A 22884-nucleotide genomic window follows, 5' to 3' on the forward strand; every position below is an offset into this window, starting at 1 on the left:
CTTGCATAGAAACTGGTGATTGGTTTTTCTATGTAATGTATGCCACGAATCACCTGATTTTTAAAAAACAGAATCTTACACATTTTTAAAGTACAGGGTTTAGGACTCAAAAACTGAGTTTCCTGAGGGCTTTATTCTAAATGCTCTATTAATCTTCTAATAGAGAAGAGTCCAAGCTAGAAATAAGAAATGTGTTAACCATTACTTCAGCTCGGAACCGTTCTGTTTCATATTGAACTAGTTAGTCTTTGAAGGAAGCCATGCAAGTTACCAGAAGACCTCACCTGAAGGAAATTATCTGGACTTCTAAGGTCTTAAATTCCACGCAGTGTTGCCTACTCTGAACTATTAATTTCCTCTGAATCCCGCATTTCTCTGTCTTGTCTTGTTATGCATCTCTATCTGAAGGCATATTTCATGATTTTCCATTAGTCATATTAAATTTTCTTCAGTTTCCTTTGGTGCTGTATGAAGCCTTCATGAAACTCAGAATTGCAGTCTGTGGACTGAGTTATGAACTCAGGATGGAGACCATTTGGGTCAACATTCTGTCTTTCAGAAAACATAAATAAAGCCATTAAGAGAGTCCCAAAAATACAGTCATGGTTTTATAAGCATTAGATCTAACCATTTTTAAAGTCATTGTTATATTATTTTTAGAAATGTCAAATTCTAATTTTTACAATTTAAAGTATTCTAAAAATTTAATGTGATGTTTCTACAATGTTCACCAGCCTGAGCATCCAAATATTATTTGTATGTTCAACACCAATTTGCCCTGATTAATATTAAGATCATTTGTTATATTTTTGATATATACATTAAAAAAGAAAATGTATATCTCAGAACATTTGCCCTTGGGAAAAAAAAACCTGTTTTTATTATTTGTTTAAAGATTAAATATTCACAACTCCTATAATAAAAATGTAAAGTTTAGTTTGCTATCTGCTGTTTTCTTAAAAAATTTTGTTTCCATAATGAATGCTTTTCCATACACTTTTATATATAGAGAGATTTAATATATGTTGAACATAAGTACCATGATAAGCATTCTTTATTTCTATTGGGAATAAATAATTTTTTTTTTGTACTGGAGATTGAAGTCAGGGACACTCAAACATTGAGCCACATCCCCACCCTATTTTGTATTTTATTTACACACAGGGTTTCATTGAATTGCTTAGTGCCTCACTTTTGTTGAGGCTGGATTTGAACTCTCGATCCTCCTACATTGGCCTCCTGAGCTGCTGGGATTACAGGTGTGTGCCACCGCGCCAGCTAATAAAACTTTCATTGAACATTCATTATAGGTAGTAATATATACACCTATTATGTGCAAGAGGACACCAAGGCTTAGACTACTTAAGTGAGGCCAAGAATATGTGTCAGTAAGGTTGGAAGAGGACTCAAGTCCTGAGCATGGCTTCAGTGTCCTTCGGAATCCTCAATGCCCACAGCTAACTCCCTTTAGCAAGAGAATGTGAGGCACTGCTGAGCTCTCCCATATAATTTCCCTCCTTACTGTAATCCATTAGGTTTTGCTTGTTTTCATAGCTGCAGTATTTTAGTGGCTCATATAACATTTTATGGCATAGGGACTTTATGTTTCTGGCCAATCCTTTGTCATGTTTGATTTTGATTGGGAATATATTTGCCAATTCCAAATGTGGTCCATTTTATTTTTTCCTAATATTTTTCAATATTGTGTTTAATTAATTTTGCAGAGGAATATTTCTAATTCCTAAAGGTCATTCCAACTATTTATTTCATGTGCTTATATTTTATCATGTAGTTTAATAACAGTGTTTATCCTATAAGTAAACTACCAACTATTTCTTAGAGGTCTTTGATAAAAATGCTTACTGGAATATATTTCAAGACCAACACTTTAATCATCTTGCTCATGAATATAAGAATAGTAGTACTTTGCTAGTTTGTTGATAAGACTTGCATAGAATTGGATAGAAGGTTAAATGATAAGAAGGACAGTTATTCTTTTCCAGGCCTCTCACATGTGAAACCAGCACAGCTTAGATGCCTTCTGAATTTTTATGTCATTTTTTTCTTATGGAAGAAAATATGTGTTTCCAGGTTGGATTCACAAGAAGGAAGATATATCCATATATTCATCCATTTTTTCTTCCATGATTTTAGTGAATGTATATCCAATCAAGCCCAAAATATAGTTATTTAACCTTAATCTTAAGCAGGGCATCATGCATCGATGAAGTGAAACCATAAGATCTGCAGAGAGCATGGCCTGATTGCCTGCAAATTTCACCTTGAGTCCCAAGGCCTTCCTGTACTGCTGACTTGCTCTCATGTGAATCCATACACTTAGCTATTTCAATATGATGTAGCCTCATGAAAAACAAGTATCTCCCTGAGGATCTGACTTCCTACCAAGAAGACAAATAATCAGCAAGGAAAATGAGATCAATGTATGCAGCTTGCATGGGTGTTTGCAGAAGGTGTTGAAACATAAAATACATTATACAAAAAAAATGTGATATGAACATATGCATTGGCTTCAGGAATGTGGGATGTTTTGGATCTCATTTAGATCAAGGCTGCCTATATCTCCTGATGACAACATTCTGCTTTCAGGCTGAATTCTCTCACAGTCTAATTGTAGGTAAAGCCCTTCTAAAAGCCCTAAATGCACCTACTCTCTTGGATATCAATCATGTGAACACAACAATGATTGTGTTCTCCAGTTGTCCATGAAGGAGAGCTCTGAAATTCCTCTAGAACCTGGGTCCCCTTCACATCAGCAGTCCTCTCAGTATCCATGACACTGAATCATTGAAAAAAGGCAGGGATGGATGACTAGGAGATTCTATGTGAGTGAAATGTGACTATCAAGATCTTGCCATATTCCCTCACACCAACAAGACAGAAAATATAATGTTCCTATAGAATTTATATTTTTGAATGTATAAATCCATCAGTAAGTGAAGAAATGTCATGAAGTATATGCTTGAAGAATAGTTTCTGTCTCCTTTTCTATTTATAACATATTTTTCATGTATGTATTGTCCTCTTTAATAAAAAATTGAGGCAAACCTTGTCCAAATAAAGAATAGGACAAGAATATATATATATATATATATATATATATATATATATATATATATATATATATACACATACATATACACACACATATTCTTTTTGTGATTATATAGATAGAGATATATAATGATATATATATATATATATATATATGTATTCCACAAAAAAGATATTTCTGTATATGGATATGCACATATTTTATGTACATGTCTATTAAAGGTATTGAATACTTTTATAAAGAATGTATTGAATATTGAAACTATGTTTCTTAAATATCAAATATTGACCACTAATTGTAGTAATCAGATGTGTTTTCATTTACATATTAAACATGCACATATGCATGAATACCCATAACTTAAGTAAAATTTAATTTTTTTCTTTCTTGCAGTTTTTATCTAAGAGAATGTCTTCTATATGTGTGATTTCTTAAAATCCTTAAGGCAAATTACTGGGGACCTTTGCTGGAATAGTTCAGAAGACAGCAAGCCCTTGGTAGACATGATCTACACCTGAAACAGACTAACTCTCAAAGATTAGTGAAGACTTTGGACATTTTTTTTTTGCATGTACTAGTCTTCACATCTTCAGAAATAAGAATCCAGTCTACTAAAATGACTAATGTAAACTCTGTGGCTCCCCAGCTATTTATCTGTCAGGTGCGAAGAGAGGCTTGAGTTGACAACTAACCATCGGCCCCAACAAATAATTCCTCACAGTGACTCTGTAGGGAGTTGTGAGATTAGTACGCAGACAACAAACAGAAAGTTGCAGTCTTAGGGAATAAAAGCAATGTGGTTTTCCTTCTTAATTGGGTAAAATTAGCAAGATAATTTAACACACACCACAGGAAGTGCAGCGGGTCATCCTGGTACCTTCAACCAAATGCTATCATTTTATATTTTGAAGGGCCTTGATTGTCATACCCTAATCATTCAGGAAGAGTGCAGTCTGGACATATGTGTGTGTGAGTGTGTCTCCATTTCCTCATTTATAAAAGAAGCACATGAAGAGCCACGGTTTACATGTAACTGAAGGAATCATACATTCACAAGCATGTTGAGCTGACAGATTAATGGCAAAGGCAAGATGGTATCATGGGGTGCCTTACAGTTTCAGGAAACATTCATAATGATTCCAGCATACCGCCTGTAAGATACCTTGGCAGTTACCTCCTCTGTGTGATTAGAAGGTCCTGAGGTCCACAGGATTCCATATCCCCAGTAAATAAGTCAGTGTGGCCTTTGCTCTATTTAATAAAAACTGCAAATCAATTATTAAGCCACTTAACGAATGATTATTGGATTATCCAAATTTTCAATATATAATGTTAAAAGCTGAGTGATGTTATCATTGTGAAATATCAATTGGGTTCATGTCATGATGATTCTGATCTAATTAATCTCCAGGCAAGAAAGTTCCTTATGTGGAGTTCTGGAACAAAGACTGAGATGTTTCTATTGAATGTATCTAAAGTCAAACATTTAGTTTACAATAAGACAAACCTGAATTCCAAATACATTACATCCATTTTCCTAACTTTCTGCAATACACAAAATATAATGAATCTAAACAAACACATTATATTGTCAACATTTAAATCAAAATCTTCATTATTAAGCAAAGATGCCTCTGAACAATTGCAGAGACATAATTTTAAAGGAATCGGGACTATTCCAGATAATCCTCCTACATTCCTGAAGTCCCAACTTGTGCTGCTTTCAGCTGAGAAATGACTGCACACATAGCTCTGCATTCTTCAGATTGTAGGCTCGATTGTCCCCTTGTTACCTATCTCTTACATTTTATGAAGTTTTAAGTCCTCTTCCTCTCTTATTTAACTGATACATAATTATTTATTAATATTGCATCCAGAAAACATTAAGTACACTGACAATAACTTCTCAGCATACCCACATTATTTGCAAGACTACTAACCATATTTAGTCATATGCCACAAATACAGAGCAGCTATTTGGGTATGAACTGAACACATTTAAATACTTGACAAACTAATTACATAGCGCATAAAGTTACTCTTTACTCACTAATGAAAATTAATACTGAATTTGTTAGTGTAAAGATAGTGGTCAAGATAGATGGAGTAGTGGAGCACACTGTGGAAGGGCTTAGCTAGAACCCTACATCAGAGCAGAGGTCGCCATGGCTGACTGTTTACTGAAAAGCCCCAGTGGTATCTTCATCAGCCCCTTTGGAAAACAAAAAGCCCAAAGAATCACACTTCCCAGCATGGTACCTCTTTTAAAATAATGTCTCTGTTTTGCATTAAGCCCTTTGAAAAACATGTATGGTTCCTCTTATTTCTTTGTTCAAAGTAGGTTGATGTATTTACATGAATAAATTTTAAATGCCATCAATTTTGAATATTAGGATGACAAACTCCTAAGATTATTTTCCCAATGGCTTAAAAAAAGATCACAATACACAAGTAAATTAACCAGCAATATCAGAACACAATAAACACAAACAAATTGCTGCTTATTCTTCATTTCTCACAAAAAATAAATTGAGTGTGGAGGACAAAATATTTTGTGAATATTAAAAACAGAATGTTAAAGAAAAGAGTGGTTTTTGGCTTAAAGTTATGTGAAAAGTAGGTCTCTGAAGATGCAGAAACTTCACATAGAAGCCTACGCTGGACCTTTAATAGGTAATGTGATTTTCACAGCTATATTAGATATTTACAATTGCGTATTATAAATCCTCTCCCAAATTAAAAGACAATATTTTAAGATGTTGAATGGCTGCTATGTGTATTTTGTCAAAACCTTGAAGTATTATGTACCTTCAAAGGAACAAAAAGAGGTGACTGCAAATTGTCACATGCTTAGTCTATGTATTTATCTAATTGTGACAAGCAAAAGAGCATTAAATAAATCATATTCTATCTTCAGGCTAAACTCATTCCTATTAAGGGTGAGCATTTTGTAAGTGCTTAATATTTGTTGTTATATTACAAACAGCTCATGTAATACCATGAAGCTTCCGCAGAATGGCCCGCCTGGAACTATTACTGCTCTCAGAAACGTGTTGTATTTTGCCTTTGGCGAAACCTTGCATTTGCTTCAGCTGCAGTAATCCATTATCTGGAGCAGCTACCTTGGTTGCAAATATCACTAGCCCCTCCCAATGTTTAAAAATTCTTTGTCCAAATAGATATCAGGAGAAGACTTTTTCAGCATATCAGTCATTTGCTTTCTTCTAATGAACCAAGAGACCCAACACTTAGGTTGAAAAATTTCAATTAGTACTCTGAACACAACAAAATATTTTTGCTTGCTACATCTTAATGATTAATTTTTATCAGTGTTAAATATTTCCTATATTCTGCATTGTCTGATAATTTAGAATATTTTTAGTATTACGAACTATTAGAATAAGTTTCCAATTGCATTTTACAGATGCTTATAATTGAACTAATTTTGTATAAAAAACAACTTTATAAAAAAGAAATGCTACAAGTGTGTGTATATATATGTCTATATATAAATATTTGTCTATTTTTACAAAAACATGATTCTGTCTTTGTAACTTCATTTCTAATTTTTCACTTTATTAGAGATCTTTGTTCAGATTTTCTTTTTATCTCTGTTTACGTTTTTGTCTCTCAACAGAGAGACTAATATCTACCACATTTGTTTAGGTCTTTTAAAGATTTGACTTTCAATCATAGAGGTTTTCTGAGTTGCAGGAATTTTGTGTTTTCAGTTTTAGCGTGGAAGGAGATGAAGAGCTTGAAGCCAGAAAGCCCAGTACCACAGCTATAAGGAGACTGGCCACTAGTTCTCTGCACAATGCTGTTAGTTAGATGACCAAACTAACTTCAAAATGCAATGCTAACATATGTCAACAGAGAGAGTAGATCTCTACCACTTATTACCACGATGAGATTTTTGTCTAGTAGATGTCTAAAAAAATGTTGACAGAGGTCATAGCATGTCACTGGCTTGGGTGGCAAGAACATTTTAAAAACATCTACTATTTCCAAATTAACATAAGCATCCTGGCAATATACAGCAGATTACCAATTTAATTTGAAACTAGACATCTTTGTTTTAAAGAATATATGTAAGAATAATGGACAAGTACTCTTGGGGGAGACAATTTTGCATCCGTATCTTGCATTTCTAGGCACATCCTATAGAGCAGAGGCCATGGTTATATTTGTTCAAACTCTCCTTTCCAGGGTATATTTATAGCAAAAAGTCTTGCAGGGTAGAGACAGCATCTTGCCCTCTGAAGCAAAGAGCAGATATTTTATTGACTTGCATAATAAAAATAATATATTCTTAGGACATAAAAAAATGTTCAGGTAGGTGAATATCTTCCTTTGCACAAAATATTCCAGGTAGTCATTTCCATGATTGTTTCAGCTATCGCCATTTCCAGACAGTAAAATAAGACGCAGTAGAAATCCAGGTCAGACATCATTCTTAACTCCTAATTAACGGGTTGGCTGACCTTTAGGCATATGGAAACACATGGCCACAAAAGATGCTTGGGAATGTGGTCTCCACCTGAGTCGCCGTGTGTTCAGAATAAAATGAAAGGGAGATGGATATGAAGAGAGAGAAGAAACACCAACACGAGTCCTAAAAAGATAATAAAAGGGGAAAGGTTTGTGCTGTAATAATCCAGAAGTGAAATTTAAGATAAAGCTACATGACAGACTTGGGTTTTGGGTGAACATTAAAAATAAATATACCAAAGCTAAAATGCTCAATAAATAGTAAAATATAAGCGCTGTCAAAATTAAGAAACTAGTCAAAATAAATAGACATATAACTATTGGTCAACAATGTGTTGACTAATTTAAAAAAATAGTTGAATAATAACAAAGGTTGGTAAGGATGTGGAGAAAACCTTGTAAACTGTTGGTGAGAAGCCTAGTACAGTCAACAGGTAAAGTAGAATGAAGGTTCCTTTAGAAACGAAAATATGATCCTGTATTCCTGATCCAGAATATGTATAGGAAGAATTTGAAATCAGCATATCAAAAATTTCTCTGCCCTCTCACATTTATTGAATTTTTTTAATCCCAGGATACAAAATCCAACTGAATAGTTCACTATTGAGCAAATGGATAAAGAAAATGCAGTATACATGCACAGAGAGAGATTCTTCAGTCTTTAAAAAGAGGAAAATTCTGTCATTTGCAACAACAGAGACAAATCTGGAAGACATTGCACTAAATGAAATAAACCAGGCATAGAAAGACAAATACCCATGATGCGCTTATGTAGGGAACCAAGAAAAGCCAAAATCATAGACACAGCATAGAAGGGTAGACACCAGTGCTGGTGAGCAGGTGGCATGGAATGGAAATATCTTGGTCCAAGAGTACAAGAAGTTTCAGTTTGACAGAGGAATGAGTTTGTGAGTTCTACTGCACTGCATAGTGAATGTAGTTAAAGTAACACATTTCACAATTGCTGAAAGAGCACATTTTACATTTTCTATCCCTCAGAAAAATAACTATGTGAGATGGTAGATGTGTGGATTAGATGATTTAATCATTCCATGAAGTGTGCCTATAACAAAACTTCACATTGTAACCCCCAAAATATATACAAGTGTATTTGTCAATTAAAAATAAGCAAAGAAGAAAGGAACAAGTTGTAATCTTGGTATCTCTAAATTAAAAAAAAAAAGGAAAAAAAAACACAGCGGCTATTTCTTGGTGGTAGGAGGAAGTTGGCAAAGGATAAGATAAAATATAAGGGAAAATAAGACTAGTAAGGAGTTTACACAGATGAAGAGGGCATAATGTAAATTATGTGATTAAATCAAATTTTTCCTTTCAAAGTCTAAAAAATGAGGCTCTTTATATTATATAAAATAACATTAGTCTCAAATACCTTTTGATTCACTACTACTTAGAGATTCAAATTCAAACTTGTTATTCCAACATTTAACTATTACCAACTGGTGATTTTTATTATGATTCAATTCCTTTATTGTGTTCATTATTTTTTCCCAACATCTCTTGCTGGTTTGTATTTCTATGACTTTAAGTCATTCTTCAGTTTCCTTGTTTCATTCTGATCCATTATCAATTTTTGAAAGCTGCACCTTTCCTTTAAGTCCTGTAAGGTGAACCCCTGGCTCCACCATCCCCACACCCAGCCACCATCCTGTCTGCTTAAAAACCCATGACAGTTTTCCCAGCAGTTGTTCAATTCCACCATGGTACTATACAAACTTCGTATTGGTCTAGGATATAGCTCGGTGGTAGAACATCTGTCTAGCATGTGTGAGGACCTGGACTCAGTCCCCAGAACCACACATAGATAGATGGATAGATAGATAGATAGATAGATAGATAGATAGATAGATAGATAGATAGATAGATAGACAATTGTGCAAACTGAGTATTCTTCTATGAACTGAATGTTATATCTTTGCACACAAAACTGCAAGAAGTTTGCAACTCATCAGAAGGTACCAAACGCCTTGCCTTGGACTGAAAGACCTAACTGATTTGACTCATTATTTGATTCGTTTCCTCCTCTGAGTTCATCCTTTGCTCTCTTCCACTGACTCACCCTGCTCCAGCCATACTGGCCCCTTCTCTCCCTCACACAGGGGTGCTTCTGCCCAAAGTCCTGCACCTGCCTTTCTCTCTGCTTGGCCCTTTCTTCTGCAGAACGCAAGGCTTCTTCTTTCAAATGTCTGCTCACATGTTAACTTCCCTCAGGTCACTTTAAACATAATTGTACCGCTTTCCCATCACCCTCAGTCTTCCTTAACATTCTGCACATTTTGCATGACACTTTATATTTTATGTGCTTATGGTTCATTGTCTGTCCTTTCTCCCTATTTGACTTTAAGCTCTAAGAAGATGAGAGTTTGTTTATTTTATTTTATTTTTTTGTTCCTTCCTCTCCCCACCACTTTGTTTTTTTAAAAGCGCTTTCTCTAGTTCCAAGAATATGGAATTGCATTTATTACGCAATCAGTAAACATTTGCTGAGTGAATCTGTGTAATTTTTGTGTGCTGTTGATTGTTCTGGAATACCCATCTTTCAATTTTCAGACCTTGTACATTCATTTAGAAACCCAGGACAAATACCATCTCTTCCATTAGGCCTTTTTAATTCCCTCAGTTCTAATTAAATGTTCTCTCTGAAAGATTTCAAAGTATTTTGGATTCCTGTTATAGACTCTTTCACATTGTACCATGCTTTCAAGTTACTAAGTACATAGCTATTTCCCCAGTAGAATGTAAACTACTTTTAGTTGTGGCTATATTGAGAGGGGCAATCTGCCACAGGCCCCGAGGGTCCCTTGTATGTGGGATTGCCAGATAAAATAAAGGATGCCCAGTTACATTTAAATTTCAGATAAACAACAAATGCAATACTTGGAACACACTTATACTAAAATATTTATGCTCCTGAATTTCAATGTAAATTCTAGGCTATCTCTGGGTTTTATTTCCAACCTTGCTTAAGGCATAAAGGTATACATAATGTCTTCCAGAAATGAATGTAAGTAAATCCTCACACTCCATGGCTCTCCATTTCAATTCCTTTCAAATATCCGCTGATACTGCCGCCCTACAACCACAAACTTGGAGAATGTAGCTGCTCTTAATTTATTTAAAATTTACAATGAACTCATTAATAACCATACTCTATACCTCTTCCTCTCCCCCTACCACATATTCCCAACAGAACAAATCTGTACCTTTTTTCATTCAAGATCAATTGGAAATCATGACAATGGTATTTGTAAAGTACCTGTGACATTCATTACTCACATTGTAAAAAATACATTCTTATTATGAAATAATATTTGATTTACCGAGGTGCAAAGACAAGTTGAAAAAATCCTATATACACTTATCCCAATGCCCCCAAGTGCTATCATCTCATATATCGATGATACCTTTGTCTGAACTAAGAAGTGTTGGTACAATGTGATCCACCGATTGCTTGACTTGGTGTAGATTTCTCTGGTTTTCCCACTAAGGCCTGTTCCCTCCAGGATCCCACATTAAGTTCAGATGTCACATCTTCTTAGGTTTCTCTGGGCTGGAAAAGTATTTTAGTCTTCCATTGTTTTTATGATCTCAAGGTTTGAGGAGTACTAGGTAATTTGTAGAATGAGTTATTTTTTTCTTTTGTTTGACTCTGAGAAAACCCAGAATTGTAATCCCTTGATTAGACCCTTTATTATCCCTGTTTAAGAAGAACAGCATGGAGGTAGGGAACCCTTCTCTTTCCACCTTACCAGGGCCACATATTGGCAATGTGAACCATAACCTCGTTACCCTCTGGCACAGGAGGAGGTCATGTTGCCAGTTTTCTCTACTGCAGACATGCAATTTTCCCCTTTTCATGGTAGTGATTCACTTTCATTGCATGATCTGCTGGTTCTTAAGCTGCCTTTCAGCCATGTGCTTGGATAGGTATAACTTTTCTCCAAATTATATCTCTCTGTTAGCTACATATTTATTTCCCTACAAACCTCAGCTCAAAATCTCCTGTAAACTAAAGAAACAAGGCTACCATTAGTATCAGATTTTTTGGATATAGAAGCAAAAATGTTAAAAGTATGGTGCAGAGTTTGTATTTGCCTCCTTAGAATGACCTTGGAGTTCAAAATGAAGGCATGTTCAGACTGTCCACATATCACTGTAAAATGCTATTAGACTAGAATGTTGAAATTATAATTCGGAGCTAATATATTAAATAGATGTAAGTAATATTTACATTACATAATTTTCCCCCAAGGCAAGGTATAATTCACATGGATGACAATAGAATCCGATCTATTATTATTAACCTTAAGTTGGATTTCCCAGGAACACATGGTGGAAAAGACCAAGCAGAAGGATTCTAAGAAACCCTGGTAAGGGACGCAGGAGGAGGGAGTGGAAAAGAAAGAAGACCAGGCAAGTGTTTCCAGTGAGTGTGCTGGAAATGATGAGATCTTGCAGCAGACAGATGGGCACAAGAGAAAGACCCCTCTGCATGCAAAATGGCTTGATTCCATCAGCTCTGGGCTGCTCAGTGTCTCCCAGGTGCTGCTGGTGTTCTGGGGTGCACTATCTTCTGTGGCGAGGGAAGTATGGGTCATGTGGTTTTCAGCAGTCTCCTGCTAACTACGCACAGGGGTCAGGTGCAGCTCACACTTGTAAAATGGCAAATGTTTCCAGATATTGTAGTGTGTGCCCTGGGGATTCCTTCCCAAAGAGAATGGCTGCTTATGGAGAAACCAGTCAATCATTACCTGGTAAAAGTCTTAGGATTTGGGAATGTCTGGGCTGTGGTCATTCATAGTCTGTTCAGGGCTCACCCACCTCATACTAATTGTTAGACTGGCAACCATTGATAAATTACTCCATTCTCAGGATGAAATGTTAGGACCCTATTTTTTGTTTGTAATTTTTCTTTTCATAACACAAGGACACAGGGCAATAAAAACTTTAAAATATGCACCATTTTGCCATTTTTAATGAATCCCTGTCAGTGCTGATAGCTTCAGTCTGCCATAGTCTGAGCGATTTTGTCTAGATTGTGAAGCAGTTTGTGACTTGCTGCAATCTCCCTTTTAGATGCTTTGAATCTGTTGCCTCTGGGTCTACTCCTGATATTCCATGTATCTCAACCACCTGCTTTTCCTGCTGCTCACCTGACCAACTCTTGTCCATTCTTCAGTTTTCCACTGAAGTATAGCTATCTTCTGAAACCTGTGGTGATTCACACTTGCCCCCCCCCACCTCTATTACAGGTATGCTGACTGATTCTACAGAATTGTTTTCCCCATCACAGTATTTACTAAATTCTATAGTATTGCTATTTGGCTCTGCATTGAACACAAACCCATTTCCAATACTCTTCATCATCATGCAAGACAACCTGTCACATGATTGACAGTTCCCATCACTCATTCTTGTTTACTCAGAGAGAAAACCATACGTCATCTCAGGTGCAAGGGTTTCTGGCTACCTCTGCCACTACCAGACTTGGTTAGAAGATTATGCAAGGGGATGCAGGAATGAGCATCCAAGTAGCCACCAAAGGGGGCTGACTGACTCAATCCAGAATTGCTAAGGTCTCCTTGGGATACACTTCAGCCACAGGAAAGAGCCAAAACCACCTAAAGATCATCCCCCTCCCCACTTTTTTTTTCTTTTCGGTGGTCTCTTTTGCCGTGTCACTTCTTAGTATTCTTCAGAGTAGGCCCACAAGATGAGCCTCCTGCTTCTCTCTGTGGCTTGGAGAGAAGGGCAGCCAGGCAGAGTGACACTGCAGTTTGCATATTCAGTCACTCTCAGTGATCTCAAGTTGGAATTCCAAATAATGCCTCTGTTTAAACCTCAAGATTAAAAAAAAAAAAAACAATTAGCTGTTTGATTGGGAGGAAAACTTATTAACAGAAATTTGAACATGAATTTGTGAATAAAAGTAAGGGTCACAGAAGATATTCTATGTCCATGTAGTTTCTATAGGCTTTTAATAAGGAATTGTCTGGGTAATCTTACAAACTAACAGCACCTGAACAAGGTATGCATTCAAAACACGATTGTTGAACAAAATGTGTATTATTTTACTTCAAAATAACAGTAACTTCCACTGCAAACCTATTAAATTGGTGAAAATACAAACCACGGACAACACCAAAAGTACATGGAGTCCTCCTGCATGGCTGATGGCAATAAGAAATTACCGCCACTTTGGAAGACAGTTCTGTTATTTATCCAAATATGCTTTAAATGTATGTTTACACAAAAACATGCACATTGGGGATTTTAATGGTGGGGGAGACTACAGGTGTGTGGTTCTAGGATGCACATGGAAACGCCAAGTGCTTTCTGCACAATTTTGCTCTGAATCTAACACTCTTCTGAAAAAGTAGTTATAAACTGGTATCCGTTAAGTGCTCCTCAAATCCTCTCTTCCTGTGAGGTATAAGAACATTTTAGCTCCCTAAATCTATTAGTAAAGAGCTTAGTGTTTATAATATTGATGACAAATGGCTACATTAGGAATTTCATAGAGATGTGCAATCTATCTGTTCAAAAGAACTGCATAACGTATTGGTCTGTTCTTGATCCTGCACTACTGAGAATTATTTGAGAACATATGTCTTAATAACGTTCATTCTCATCTTGGCCATATTACATTCTCACACGGCATTTATAAAACATTTGGTTGACTATGAGAAGGTAAAGGATACAGCTCCTTTTTTAATGCGGCTCTATTTTACCATATTGTCAAGATCTCATGGCTTACTATTTAATTTGATGACTAAAGGACAAGAGCTGAAGGTATGTAGCATACACAAGCAGCCACTTCTCACTTCAGAAAAGGTCCTTCAATGTGAGTAAAGCTAAGGAGCCATTGTTAGTTGGAGTGTGTGTGTGTACTTTAATGTGTTTAATAAAACGTCCCACTCATCTTTGGTCGAGAGACGAAGAGAAAGGACTCAAGGACTTGGCTATTTGTATGGAGCAGGGCATGTGTGGGGGACAAAGCTCACTGGACCAGCTCAGTGTGTGAGTAAGAAAGTGTCATTTAGGTGGCAGGAAAGAAGGAAAGTTTGAAGACGTTGGGGTAAATACAGAAGCTGTAGAGGAGCACCCTTTGTCTGCCTTACAATCTTGTTAAGGAAACAACATAGGAGGAAGAGGAAGAGGGGTGAGAACAAATACAGAAGTTGCTAAAATATTCTGAAAGTTTTCTGACTGGATACCACTACTATATTAATTGTTAAACCTAATTTTATTTTAGTTTCTATCAGTTTTTCTTCACAAATTTTATATCTTGCCAATGATTCTAGCTTCTTTCTCTTTATCCCAAGAAAACATGGTTGGATTTTTAAGTGAACATTGGATGAACTGTCAGTGGGGGACAGATGTTAGGTTAGTCTCTGCTATTGTGGCCACTGGCCCCTGGTAATTTCCCTCATTTTGTTTGATTAAACATTATCTTTCTTTTAAATGCTTGAAGTATCTCCATCAAGCATGTTATAGTCAGAATCTGTTTGGCTTCATAGTTCTATTTATATCTACCCCAAATACAATTTAAATTTTGGCCTTAGAGACTAACCATATAGAACCTCTAAGGTACCTAAACAGGGTGACTGAACAAATGTCGGACACATACAAGAGACACTAAGGTAGATCATTTGGGAAAATCAGTTCCTTGAACCTAAGGAGCACTGGACAGCTCAGATGTAGCGAGGCCAGGCATTCCTGTGTTTATCAAGCAGAACTAAAAGCAGAACCTGAAGCTGCCAACTCTCCTTCTCTGCATCTGTTGTGTTGGCTTCCCCCCCCCCACCCTTTCTCATAGTAGCTGGCTTCCTCCACGTGGTGGCAAAACCACGCCAAGGACAACTTCCAAGATTCAAATCATGAGATTTGGTCCAAACAGAAATAAAAGCTCTTTCTTAAATCTACTGGAAAAAAAAATACAAGAGAAAGACCTCATATTGAGTGTCCAGTGCTGGGCAGGCCAGTGGCGGCTGGAGGCTGAGGCTGCAGCAGGACAAGCGGCCCATTTTACTGCTGCAAGAGGAGATGGGCTCTCCAACAAGGAGTGGACGTAGAGTGGTCTACAGTCCCAGAAGCTCAGCACATGGATTCTGAGTACTCACAGACCAAAGGATTGCAGGAATTAAACATCAAACTGTTGCTGGGAACACATCTTGAACTCTTCAGGGTTACAACCTTTTGTTTCTCTTCTGTTGGTTCATTTGAATTGGATGAAAGATACCCTATGGTGAGACTTTCAGGGTGTCATAAACAGTTATGGAAGAGAGAGGCAGGAGGGGTGAGGTAGATGGAGAGGGAGATGGAAACCCTACTCGGTCTTAAATTTTTGAAAAGCAACATAGATTTTAAAATCCACTTGTTTCTTCAGGAAGTTTTCAAGCTCTGAGCTCAGAAACATTAATGTTAGTTTTGGACTTCATAGGACCACAGCCATCTTTGGAGCAAAACTAAAGTCATTTGAGATTCAACATTCAATCCAGAGGGTAGAGGGGTCCAAAATTCCCATCATCTGGAGACGCAGCTGTTCAACCTCTTTGCTTGTTTTTTGTACACTCAGAGTGTAAAACATTTGATTTTATTAACTAGATATTGTTTGAGCAGTTTTAGTTCAACCTCAGTAAGAACTGCTTGAAAAAATCTGTCTGGTTGAAACACTTAAAATGACTATTATGAATGGCATTGAATAAAATTATCCAGGTGGCATAATCCATTGGTTAATAGTTCATGCTTAATAGTTATTTGCACTGCTTACCTAAATTATACAGAATATGTAATTAACTCTTTTGCAGTTTGGGGTGTTTTGTTGTTATTGTTAATATAATTCTTTTTGTTTTATTATTTCCAGCTACTCACTTAATTAAAAATGTCCTTGCCATAAAAGACCCAAATTATCTTTGTGAGAGTCCTGTGTTTAATTAATACTATCAACCATGGGGAGGTAGATTTAGAGTCATTTATAAGTGTGGCTCAAATGCCATCCCCATCGCCCTTCCTTGGTTTCCCTCTTGGTAAGATTGGTTTATAAGAAACACATTATCAGGATGCTACAGGGACTGAGTGGGTCTCTGGAAGATCTTAGGGAAAGCAGGATCACACTCATCTATTTGTTTTCAGAAATTCCCTTTGGCAGCAAGTGAGGGGATGTGATTAGGAGAATGAAAGCTTTTAGTAAGTGCATAAGAATTTATAAGAGTTTTATGAATTGAGGCTGGGAATGTGGGTTAGTACAGAACTGTCCAAAACAAAAAGCTGAAATAGTGTCTATGAGGGTGACTCATAGCTTAGGGTGGTAAACAGATGAGATTCAGACCTCCATGTTCCCCAATGACAGTGTTCAGACCTTGCTGTGCACCCATGATCTACAGACTTCATAGCCTGTTGGAGGCTGGATTAGGTGGAGAAGTGGTTCTTTAACTCTGACTGTAATTGGAATTATCTCCTAGGTTTTTAAGAAACATGAATGTCCTAGTTTTGTCTGGATAAATTGAATCAGAATTTAAGATGTGGAATTCAGGCACAGTATTATTTAAAATCTCCCTCCCTGAGTGATTCTATAGAATATTCTGACCTGGGAATCTCTCAGAAAGAGTAGCTAGGAAAATCATGAAAAGCCAGGCAGGTGGAGATGCCATTTACTGAGAAAGCGAACATATAAAAGTTAATAAGTTTGACAGAGAGGATTATTTTTGTGTTTTCTGTGAACATGTTGAACTTAAAGCACTTGAATGGCCCACCTGATAATGACGCCTCAGAGGAATTTAGGTCTGTTTTTCTGGATCTCAGAAAGGAGGAACTGATTAAAAACTCACATCAGTGTATCAGTGATATTTAATGCCATGAGCAAAAATCAGATCTCCCAAGAAAAGCATTGAAAATTTAAGTCACAAACCTGGGTAACAACAGAATGGGGGCAGAAAAAGAAGGGAGATGTGCTCATTCTTTACACATAAAGAAAGAGACCCTAGGAATCACATTGGTGCACACACAGGAAGGAGACAGTGCTGCATGTGGTGATTGGATCCAGCCATTGGCTATGAAACTACATACCAAGGAAAATTGGAAATGCAAAGAGTAAAGTGGCTCCAAACCAAAAGCAGATGAACTCATTTGAACAGTCTTGCAAAGACTCCCCTGCCCTCTAAATGAGGATCAATTTATTATAAGACAGAAAATTACACTTAGGCAGCAGAGATCCCATCAATGTTCTCAGCTTGACCAAAGCTATGGTGCTTTGCATTGTTCTAGAATTTATAACATTTAAATTCTATAAGTTAATTAGCTTGCTTTGAGTAGTTGGAGAACAATGTTTAAACCCTAACGTCTTTCCTATTGGGAAGCATATAATCATAGAGTAAAGAGGATTGCTTTGTATTTTCCTTACTTGCATCTAGGGAAATAAAACAAAACTGCATTTCACAGCCAAGGCATATTTTGGCAGAACCTTTCAGGATTGTAAAGTGCAGAAGTTACTCTAGCCTCTGGAATTTAAATAAGTAGTTTCATTAATTAGGAAACTGTGACCTGGGTCATGCAAGAATTCTCAGTATTTCTGGATTAAATCACTCTACATCGTGACAATTGACCTTTATCAATTAAATATACCCAGGGAGAACGACGATATTGTTACATTTATTATTAATATGTTTTAAATATGTTCTACTCTCTTAAAAACAATTTATTTACACTGTATTAGCTGCGTTCTCAGATCAGGCCTGGAGGACAGCGGCTTCCATCCCTCTCGTTGCCTGAATGCCAGGTCTGGCCCAGGCAGGAGCCACGTGAAAGCATGGCCCATTGCTCCCACTTGTGCATCTTCTGGCTCTTGCAGGTGGCTTCAGGAGAAATCTAGTCCCTATTCTAACTCTGGCCTCAGACCCGGGTGTGGTCTCCAGGTAATCCATCACCTGGAGAGAGTGAAATAGTGGTAATGGGGTCACTGTGAGAGTCAAATGGAAATTTCCAGGTAAAATTCTGAATATGGAGTTTTCAGAGACAATAAACCATAAACGCAAGATTTTGCTGTTGTTATAATCAAAAGAGGTGGAATCTGTTCCCTAAAACTTGAATCCCCTCATTCCTAATAATGAATGTTGAAAGCAATACATAGAATCTGACCTAGTACTTGCATTTTCAGAGAAGAAGATTGTTTTGTTGCTGGTGTTATAGAAACAGCCACTTCACTCTGTGTGAACTGAGTCAGTTACTGCTCAGAGCTGGGACCTGAGCTCTGGTCTCCTGTCCTATACTTCCTCTCACAAATGTACATTCAAAAATAGGTCCTTACTTTAACTCTCTCACTTTCTGATTGGCTACTGTTGAAAGCTGAGTGACTACTTCCTCTTCCTGTGCCCCCAAAGATATTGACGTTTGAGTCCCCCCAAATGAATAGAATATGAATAAAATATAGCAGATGTGATGAAATTATGGATTTTAAAATGGTGTGATCTTCTTGAATTATCCAGGTGGACTCCGTAAGTAATCAGACACTATGAAGTTTCCTTTTGTTTCAAGGTGACAGAGAGAGAGAGTTGAATCCAGAAGAGGACAAGGCAGTGGGACCTGGTGTGACAGTTTAGATATGAGGTGTCCCCCCAAAGCTCAGGAGTGAGACAAGGCAAGAAGATTCACAGGAGAAATGATTGGGTTGTGAGAGTGAATTAATCCTCCTGAGAATAGGGATTAACTGAGTGGTAACTGAAGTAGTGGGGTGTGGCTGGAGGAGGTGGAATTGGGGCGTGGCTTTGGGGTATATATTTGTATCTGGTGAGTAGAGTGTCTCTCTGCTTTCTGGTCATCAAGTGAGCTGCTTCCCTCTGCCATACTCTCCCGCCATGATGTCCTGCCTCACCTGGAGCTGGAGGAAGGGAGCTAGGCTTCTACGGACTAAGACCTCTGAAACCATAAGCCCTCAAATACATTGTTCCTCCTCTACAGTTGTACTGCTTGGGTCCTTTTAGTCACAGTAGCAAAGAAAGCTGACTAAAACACCTGGGAAACAGGACCAGAGTGATGTGCTCAATGAATAAAGCATGCTTGCAGGCACCAGAAAGCAACCAGAAAACCAAGGAACGCATTCCCCTGGGCTTCCAGAAGGAACCAGCGCTGTCCACACCTTGACTTTAGCCTTGCAAGTCTCATTTCAAGTCTTCTGTTCTCAGAGGATGAATGAATGTTATTTTAAATTACCAAGTCTGTGGGAGTGAGTTATAGCAGCCATAGGAGACTGAAACAGCCATTTCTCACACAATCTTAAAAAATGTGTTCATCCCTGCAAGGTATTTAAGCCACTGCTGAAATGGCTCCTTCTCAGACAACTTCCATGGAGAAAAAGACAGTTTATACAAAAGATTTAGACACCAAAACGACTTCAGATTTTCAACAGCAGTCTGAAAACTGAAAGACAGTAAACCCAAACCTGAAACACCAAGCCAAATAACAGAAGTGCTGGTAGAATAAAGATATTTCCAGACCTGCAGAAATCCCAAATATCTCCTCTATAATCTCATTTCCTCACAAATCTATTATAGGACGAGCTGCCTTCTAATGTGGGATATTTCAAGAAGAAAGAAAGCAGCACAATCAGGAGGCCTTGGGGTGTCCGCAAACTGACAGTGGAAAAGAGATGCACACACTGAAGAGAATCCCCTGTGGGAACAAGCCCAAGGAGGTGGGACCACTCCTTCAGGAGAAAAGTGACCCAATGTGAGTGAGAACAAGTGTGCGTGAAGCTGTGTTCAATGACTGATAAATAAATGGAAAACTAACTAAATTAAAAACAATTTACTCCATGGGGGGAAATGTAGCATAAAGGATAATTAGTTCTGGTTTCCTATATAGTGCAACTATGAATAGCAGACATACTAGTGCAAATAGGTCAAACAACAATAAGTGCTGGCGAGGATGCGGGGAAAAAGGTACACTCGTACATTGCTGGTGGGACTGCAAATTGGTGCAGCCAATTTGGAAAGCAGTATGGAGATTCCTTGGAAAGCTGGGAATGGAACCACCATTTGACCCAGCTATTCCCCTTCTCAGACTATACCCAAAAGACCTAAAAAGAGCATACTACAGGGACACAGCCACATCAATGTTTATAGCAGCACAATTCACAATAGCTAGACTGTGGAACCAACCTAGATGCCCTTCAATAGATGCATGGATTAAAAAAATGTGGCATTTATACACAATGGAATATTATTACTCAGCACTAAAAAATAACAAGATCATGGCATTTGCAGGGAAATGGATGGCATTAGAGCAGCTTATGCCAAGTGAAGTTAGCCAATCCCTAAAAAACAAATGCCAAATGTCTTCTCTGATATAAGGAGGGTGTCTCAAAATGGGATAGGGAGGAAGAGCATGAGAAGAAGATTACCACTAAATAGAGAAGAGAGGTGGGAGGGAAAAGGAGGGAGAAGGGGAGTTGCACGGAAGATGGAAGGAGAACCTCATCGTTATACAGAATACATGTATGATGTTGTGAGGAGAAAAAGAAAAAAAAAGTATGTCACATTAGATTGGGTAGAGAGAAGTGATGGGAGGGAAGGGGAGGGTAAGGGGGGACAAGAAGGGCAGCAGAATAGAATAGACATTATGATTGCTGTATGTATATAGGTGACTCTTTGACCAGTGTGATTCTGCAATCTGTACAATCAGAAAAATGAGAAATTATACCCCAATTGATTCAACTGTATGAATTGCCAAGATCATTGTAATGTCATGTGTAGCTTATAATAAAAATAGTGCAAATAAGACTAAGGAGCTAAACAATTGTATGTGCATTTTCATGTGCAAGCATAGGATGGGCCTGGGAAAGGAAAAAGAGCCATGTTACAATTTTAGAAAACAAATTACGACTACATTTGAGGATAATATAATATTGCTATTTAGAAATTTGGGAGTAAAGAGCAAAGACTTGGCCAAAGTCGTTAAAATGGGATGAGGCCAGCCTAGGGAGCTCATGCTAGTTATTTATGAAAAAGCCTGTAGTCTAGCGCAGCACATACCTGTAATCCCAGTGACCATGGAGGCTGAGGCAGGAGGATTGTAAGTTTAAGGCCAACCTCAGCAACTTAGAAAGACCTTGTTTTCAAATAAATTAAATTTAAAAAGGCCTGGTGATGTAGCTTAATGACAGGATGCTCCTAGGTTCAAGCCCCAATAGCCAAAATTAAAAAAAATAATAATAAAATAAAATAGAGGTTTAAAATTCTATTATAAAAAAATGTAAAGTGTGACAATAGTGGCTCACACATACACACAAAGGTAGTCAACTCCACTATCAATTTTATATATGCAAACTGTAATGACACACCAGTTAAAGCCTATAATAATGGTGAGATATGAAAGAGGAAAAAGACAAGGAGTCCTGTCAAACTATGAAGATATGAGAAAACCTCCGCAATACTGGTGGACATAAACAACACCCCCACTGTAAGAATGAGCTTAATCCCACTACTGAGGTCACCTGTACCCTATGGCACAGCAAGTCCCTCCCCCAATCCCTGTGTGAACACCCTGGAGAAACGCCTTCCAGAGGCCCAAGGGATTTTATGTGACAACATGTCTTACCATGTTTAGCTGGCAAATATATATATATATATATATATATATATATATATATATATATATATACACACATACACACACACACGCAAATAAAATGACAACCTAAGTTGCATAAGAATAATATATAAATAAAATGTGGTAAAAGCAAGAGAAGTAAGGAGCAACAGAAGTCATATGATTACACTGACATATGTAAACAAAAGTAGATACCCAGTATTAAAGATCGTGCTGTAGCAGAAGAAATGGAATGAGAATTGTAGCAAAAAATTAGTTACATTTAAAATATAAACACAAAACATGAATCCATTATCATTAGACTTTCTAAATCAAGAAGCATATAAACATCTCGTTTAATGGAAATTTATTATGTACCAAAATGCATGTGTCAGTTGGTTTGAGAAGAAAACTGAGAATGAAGTATGAAAAGTAATCAGTAAAATGAAAAAGGTACTTCCATGGAATTGAAAACAGCAAAACAGCAAATGGATTAAGAAATATATTCTTAGTATGGTCTTAACCAATAACAAAATTGAAAATAATAATCAGAACAACACTATTGAGTAGCTAGAGGTACTGGATGCTCTGTAAGTTGTGACAAGGTCTTTAAGCATAAAATAGTACTTTCCATAACATTTTCAGCTAATAAAATAAATTCCTTAGGAGCTCATAGTGGATAGAGGGTTATAAACTTTAAATCAGGAAATATATTTATA

The sequence above is a fragment of the Marmota monax genome, unplaced genomic scaffold (genome assembly GCF_021218885.2).
Source record: "Marmota monax isolate L192 unplaced genomic scaffold, Marmota_monax_Labrador192_F-V1.1 WCK01_AAM20220418_F8-fsc00026, whole genome shotgun sequence".
In the NCBI taxonomy this organism is placed as follows: domain Eukaryota; kingdom Metazoa; phylum Chordata; class Mammalia; order Rodentia; family Sciuridae; genus Marmota; species Marmota monax.